Genomic DNA, 7175 nt, shown 5'->3' with positions numbered 1-7175 from the left:
AAAAAAAAAAGAAATTGTTTTCAGACAAAATCAATTATATCAAATTTGTCTAACATAATACAAAAATTATTACAAATGAATTCACGAAATGATCGAAATTTTAATATGTTTATCTTACTTTAATGAACATTAGAATAATAATAATAATAATAATAATAATAATAATAATAATCATCATCATTTTTGAAATAATACAATTCAATCGAAATCAAATATGACAAATACATATATGATTTAGTTAAGAATGGTTGGACATTGGTTTAAAGGTCGATTTTTAATGGTAAGATAATTTAGAAACTGTTTTAACTTGCGTCAATTAGACGGTTAGAAATTGGAGCGTACTTAAACTCCGTTGTGAGCAGCCTCGACCCTCTCGCTCTTTCTCTCTCACACACACACATACACCCATTCGCACGTGCTCATACTCACACAGATACGAATTTTCAACCGTAAAGAGAAAGCATCGTTAGTCGGCACTTAATTAACAGTCACTCTCTCTTTCCCTCTCTCTTACTTTCTCTCTCTCTCTCTCTTACTCTCTCATTTTCTCTCTCTCTCTCTCTCTCTCTCTCTCTCTCTCTCTATCTCTAATATCCGGCATATGACTTGAACTACGAAATCCGTACAAAGCAGTCTCTCTTCTCGTCGTAATTTAAAGTAATTACATGCTTATCGATGCATGCCATCTCTTTCTTTCTCATAATTTTATTTTTTTTATTTATTTCTCTTTTACATTTTCTCTCCTCCCTATCTTTTTTATTTTTATTTTTTTTTATTTTATATTTTTTTTTATTTTACTTTCTTTCTTTCTTTCTTTCTTGATTTCTTTATATTACGTTCATTAATTATTTTCAAGATATAATTTTTATCAAAACCCTTCGCGTACGTTTTTCTTTTTCATGAAAAACTTAAACCACCCACCACCACTCCCCCTTCCCTTTCTCTTTTCCTTTTTCTGTAAAAGTTTAAGATTAATTCACGAGACATATATATATATAAATTTATCTTATCTTTCAATTTTGTTTCTTACTTTTCTTATTTTAATTTGACTTTTCTTTGCTTTTCTTTTTTTTCTTTCCTTTTTATCTTTCATTTAATCATCCTTATCATTCTTGTTTAAAGTATGACGTAACTCGTTCTCCTAACCGATTACTAATTAAAGCGACGAACCGTATAGCAAATTGGATATTAACGTTTACGACAGAACGGAGTTTTGCAGGTGTGTTTTCTAACATATATATATATACAGGTGCTTTCATCTGACAATAATTTGAAATTTAATTAACTGAATAAACGTTCACTCTCCTACGAAGAGATATTTTCATTCAATATTGATCGTTGAAATATTTCACAAAAATATACATTTGTTTGTTTAATTAATAATAATTTAAGATTATATATATGTGTTAATTTAATAAGAAATAAAATTTAAGACATCACACGTATATAAATGGATACTTAACAATTTTTTTTTTTTAGGTTTTTTGTTTGTTTTGTTATTAGATATCAATAGATTCCTTATCTAGGAAATTATAGTTTGTTGGAGTACAATAGTATGAAATAAATAAGATAATTTACGTGATATAGTCAAATGTTTATATACATTATCATTACCATAATCTCAGTTTAATTATCTTTCGAATTTTGTCTACAATTATTATACTATACGTTTACATATTATTGTATAACAAAATCACACATGTATTATTTATAGTACGTGTAAAAAATTATTAATTTTATTATAAAATTTTCCTTATTTCTTTCTAACTTTCTTTTTATTATTTGTTTCTTCTTTAATTCATTTGTAATTTAATTATTTTCCAAACTTTATTATTATTATTCAATAATCAACATCATATATGTATTTATTATAGCATGTATTTAGAAAAAATGTTTTATATTTTATTATAAAATTTTCTTTATTTCTCTTTTTTTTTTTTCATATTTTCTTTTATAATATTATTTCCTGTAATTTTTAATTTAATTATCTTCCAAACCTTGTCACCATTGAAATATCTTACATAACATATTGTATATAATATATTACTTATAGCATTTTTTACACATTTTTTGCACATGTAAAAAATGATTAATTTTATCGTATAATTTTCTTTCCTTCTCTCTTACTTCCTTTTATAGTTTTTTTTTTCTCATTTAATTTTTAATTTAATTATCTTCCAAACCTTGTCACCATTAAAATATCTAACATACGTACACGAGTTGATTAATTTTATCATCGTAAAATGTTCTTCCTCCCTCTCTCTTTCTCTCTCTCTTTTTCTCTCTCTATTTTCTTCTTTTACTTTTTCACAACCCTTCTTCTTTTTTTTTTTTTTGTATCTTCTTTAGTTCTATATCTTTAGAGAGAAGGAGAAGAGGAGAAGCACTTCTTCGATTCAGCTCGAAGGCATGTTACTCTATCTACCAGCCTTTCGAACTATACCCACGAAGTCGATTCACATTTGCAACACCAATGTGTATAGGAAAAGTATGAAGGGTGGAGATGAATAAAGGGTAGGGGAAAAAAGCTACGTGGAAATTCCCAGGGACGAGAAAAGTCGATGTTCCGTCACGTTGGATGGGATTGAGAGAAGCTGAAACGAATATTTAAAGTAATATCCTACTACGTTAGTTTTCTTTCGTTGGTTCTTTCGTTCATTCGTTCATTCGTTCGTTTCTTCTTCTTCTTCTTCTTCTTCTTCTTTTTATTCTCTCTCATTTCTTTCTTCCTTTTCCTTCTTTTTCCAACTTGCTTGGCTTCTTCGTTTTATAAAAAGGGAACCCCTTTAGTTTATTCGTCAAAGAGATGCTTTTATATATATATATATTTATTTCTTATATTACACATACACATAAACCTTCTCTTTTTACACAGAAGATGCTCTAACGATGACGTCATATACATACACACACATATACATGGTGTTCCATATAACTGTATTCACCATTTTTTAAGTACTTACATATATTTTACATAATAAATATATTATATAATATATATTAATATACTATATAAATTAATATAATAAATAATATATAATATATAAAATAATATATAATTAATATATAAATCTTATATATAATATTATATAATTATTATATTATTATATTATTATATATTATTTTATATATAATATTATAATTATATTATTTTATTATTTTATATATATAATTTTATATATAATATAATAATATTAGTATATATTATTAATATATTATATATATTATACTATATTATATTATATATAAAATATATATGAAATATATATATGTATATATATTTATATAAATTAATTTCGACTACTACGACACCCATGTATAAATTGAATACGTTCGAAAAGGGTTAATAATTCTTATCACAAATAACCATTTGTAATTAATCTAAAATTGCAGCAAACACTACTAGATATATCTCATATTTTGACAGTCAATTAATAACTATGATCACATTTAAGAAAATTTGTCTTGACAATGTTGAAAACACAAGGAACATATGGATAGACATTTCCGTAATTTCAAGTTTTACTGTGCTGCTGACTTCCTCTTGATTGAGGACCGACCTCTCTCCGTTTACTTGATCAAAATCAACACGAAATTCTCACATGCATTCCCCATCTAAGTTAGGGGAGAATTTCCCCCTAAACGTTCTCTACAAGATCATGGTATTTGAGTGTGTGATTTAAAAGGCTAGTATACTATTATAAATCAAGTTGCTTTTAAACTTGCTAAGTGAAAAGGTTCTATTTTACTATACTCGTTCGTTTATGTGTTGTTAAATCCATGAAAAGAGAAATCAATGGTAAATACACTACTTGTATTGGTATACATAGCATATATATATATATATATATTTGTAGTATAGTATGTGTATATTGTATGTTCGATGAATAGCTAAAGTACTTTCGAGTCGATCGTTAACGCTTTAAAACGTTATCTTTTATCTCATTTCAAATGAATCATTTAAAGTTTAACTTTTTCATTCATCATTTTTATTTATAATTCAATTTATAATTTACAAATTATCCTATTATCTACGTACACACAACAGACAAAGTTTATTTTTGATTAGATTAGAATTAAATTGTTTTAATACTATGTATTATTCGAAAAAAAAAGAAGAATGATAGAATTTAAATTGAATTAATTTTATTTTCAATTGAAAATCTCTTTGAAGTTTCTTTTTAAATTATAAAAAGTGATTAAAGTTAATTTTTCATTCATAATTTTGATGTATACATGAATGAATTTGTAAATGTCACAATTTATCTTATAATTTACGTATACATAGAGACAAAAGATTTTTTTTTAAATTTAATTTAAGATTAGATTAGAATAAAATAGTTCTTCTACTACTACTCTATGTATTATTCGGAAAAAAAGAAAAAGAAAAAGGATAGAATTTAAATTGAATTAATTTTCGATTGAAAATACGTTTTAAGTGTCTTTCTAAATTGTAAAAAGTGATTTATTGTAATTCCATTCGTTTTTTTTTTTTATTTTTATTATTTTTCTCGTTCTAAGTAATTTAGTTAAAGTGAGTTAAAAGAAAGAAAGAAAGAAAGAAAGAAAGAATGAGAGAGATAGAAAAAGTGAGAAAATTCATTGAAAAGAGGAGAAAAACATTTTTATCGATGCGATCGGTAAATTTCTTTTTAGAAAGAATGAAAAGAAGGAAGGAAGGAAGGAAGGAAGGAAGAATGGTTGGAAAATGGTTAGATAGATGGTTGGGAGTGGGTGGGTGGTTCATGAAGGAAGGAAGGTAGGAAGGTAGGAAGGAAGTTGAGACAACAGGAATGGTAATGGCTTAGGTTCTTCTTCCTTGGTTTTAGTGAGTAGGAATGGTCTGCAATCGACAGTCAGAGAGAGAGAGTTTCGTTCTCCGATTAAACAAGTTGCGAGTTTCTGTAGAGAAGGCAAATCGCCCGCAGGTATAGGAAAGAAAGCACGAGAAACGACTACGACGACGACGTAGTGGCCCCTCGTTGTAATCGTTGAGTTCGAGTTGATTGCAGTTGGTAGTACTGCAAACGTGTACTTCTTCCTGTGTACTTCTTTTCATCGGTTCAATCTCTAAAGTATCTCTGTTACTGTGTATACCTTTACTACGATCCCTTTGATAGAAACAAGTACTTCTCTTTAGTAATCACAATTTAACGTTTTTCATCTAAAAAATGGAATTTTTTGTTTTTGTTTTTAATTCATTGCTAATAATAATATATAATTATGATTAATAACATTTATTAGATAATTTTATTATTTCATACTTATCGTAAAATAATATTGCAATTATAGAATTGAGGTGTTTTGTTAAATCAATTATTTGTAATAGAAAACGTTGTTTAAATTTAATAATAATAATAATAATAATGATATATTTAATTAAATATAATAATAACAATGATTATTATTATTATTATTATAGTAATTTGTACTTTCGAAAATTTATAATATTATTCATATGATATTATATTAGTTAATAATATAATATTATAATATATAAAGTATAATATATTATTTAGATAAATTATATAATAAAATACTATTATATAAATAATATTATGATATTATACTATATATTATAGAGATATATTTATATAGATATAATTATTTATTATTTTATTATTACATTATATATAATAATAAATTATAATTAATAAAATTTTATTTATTTTATTATTGTATATATATTATATATAATATTATAATATTTTATATATATATAATAGTATTATATTCTTTCAAATATTACATTTATAGAAAAGTAAGACACAATATAAGATTTTTGATCTCTAAAATGTATTTTTTGTTTAAATTAGCCGCTAATAATAATATTAATAATAATGAGAATAATAGTAATGATGAATTACTTTTAATCGATAATTTTATTAATTCACGAATATCAGTTGCAATTATCGAATCGAGGTGTTTTATCAAATGAGAACTATTTTTATAAGATAAAACGTTGCTTGTGAATTCATTACTAATAATTATAATGATTTGTACTTTTGAAAGTCTATAATTATAGTATTCTCTACAAATATTACATTTACAGAAGAGGAAGATAATGTTAAAATCTAACAGTTAACTGATTCTTCAAAAGAAACGTCATCGTTAGAATTCAATTTGCAATAATAACAATCCACAATCGATTCAATGGTAAATCGTAAAGTTAGAAAATCCATGCTAGAAAGAGATAGAGAGAAACGAAAGGACAAAAAGGGAATGAGATATATATATATAGATAAAGAGAAAGAGAAAGAGTAAGAGTAAGAGAAAGAGAGATAGAAATTCTCCTGTAGAATACGGTGCGAATTTCTTGTCGCATCGTAAAGTTCCTTCTCGTAAAAGAGGAGGAAAGTTGGCGCAGATTTGCGCCAACTTTCACATAGAACTAGAATCGTGTTCTCGCATGATTTTATTGGTTGGTACTATCTCTCTCTCTTCTTTCTCTTTCTCTTTCTCTTTCTATTTTTCTCTTTTTCATAGTAGTACGTAAAAGAGTAAAAATTGACGATTTGATCTTTGCTAAAGCTGTTGAAGTTTGTTAAAAAATTTCTTTCCTTTACGAGTTTGTATATAACAACTGTAACACATCGAATAGAACAAACTATTTGATCAATCTTAGGATTGTATTTTATTCAATTTATTTCAAAATCCAATACGATACATCTCAAGGTTTTACGATCAACCAGAGGTTTACTTTCTTTAACTTTGATGATTTTTTGTTCTCAACCAATTCTCAATAAATTATCCTAATATTTGAATAATTAAACAGAAAGAAAAAAAAGTTCATTTTATAAATATCAATTATAATGTAAAATACCTATTAAACCATTTGAGTTGTATAAAAGCATATCAATGTATGTAATGTATGTGTATTGTATTTGTGTACTGATCGTTTGTTTAGAATCTTGTTACAAAATTATGTTAAAAAAAAAAAAGAAATAAAAAGAAACACTTTAATAGATAATAGAAACAATTTAAACACGCTGATGTTTCTTCCTTTATATTAAATTTAGGGAAGAGGAGGGATTGAGGGGAAGGGTGATGGTGGTGGTAGGGGTACAGGAAAGACGCCAAAAGCACATAGATTTGTTTTAGTGTACGAATAGACAAGTTTGGAAGTTTAGAACCTTATCTCTTAGTGCTTGCCAGTTCGTGTTCGGGAAGATTCG

Source organism: Polistes dominula, unplaced genomic scaffold (genome assembly GCF_049000335.1).
Source record: "Polistes dominula isolate Pdom_NZ unplaced genomic scaffold, Pdom_raw_medaka contig_79, whole genome shotgun sequence".
In the NCBI taxonomy this organism is placed as follows: Eukaryota; Metazoa; Arthropoda; class Insecta; order Hymenoptera; family Vespidae; genus Polistes; species Polistes dominula.
The sequence above is the reverse complement of the archived record's forward strand: the minus strand, read 5'-3'. Positions refer to the sequence as shown.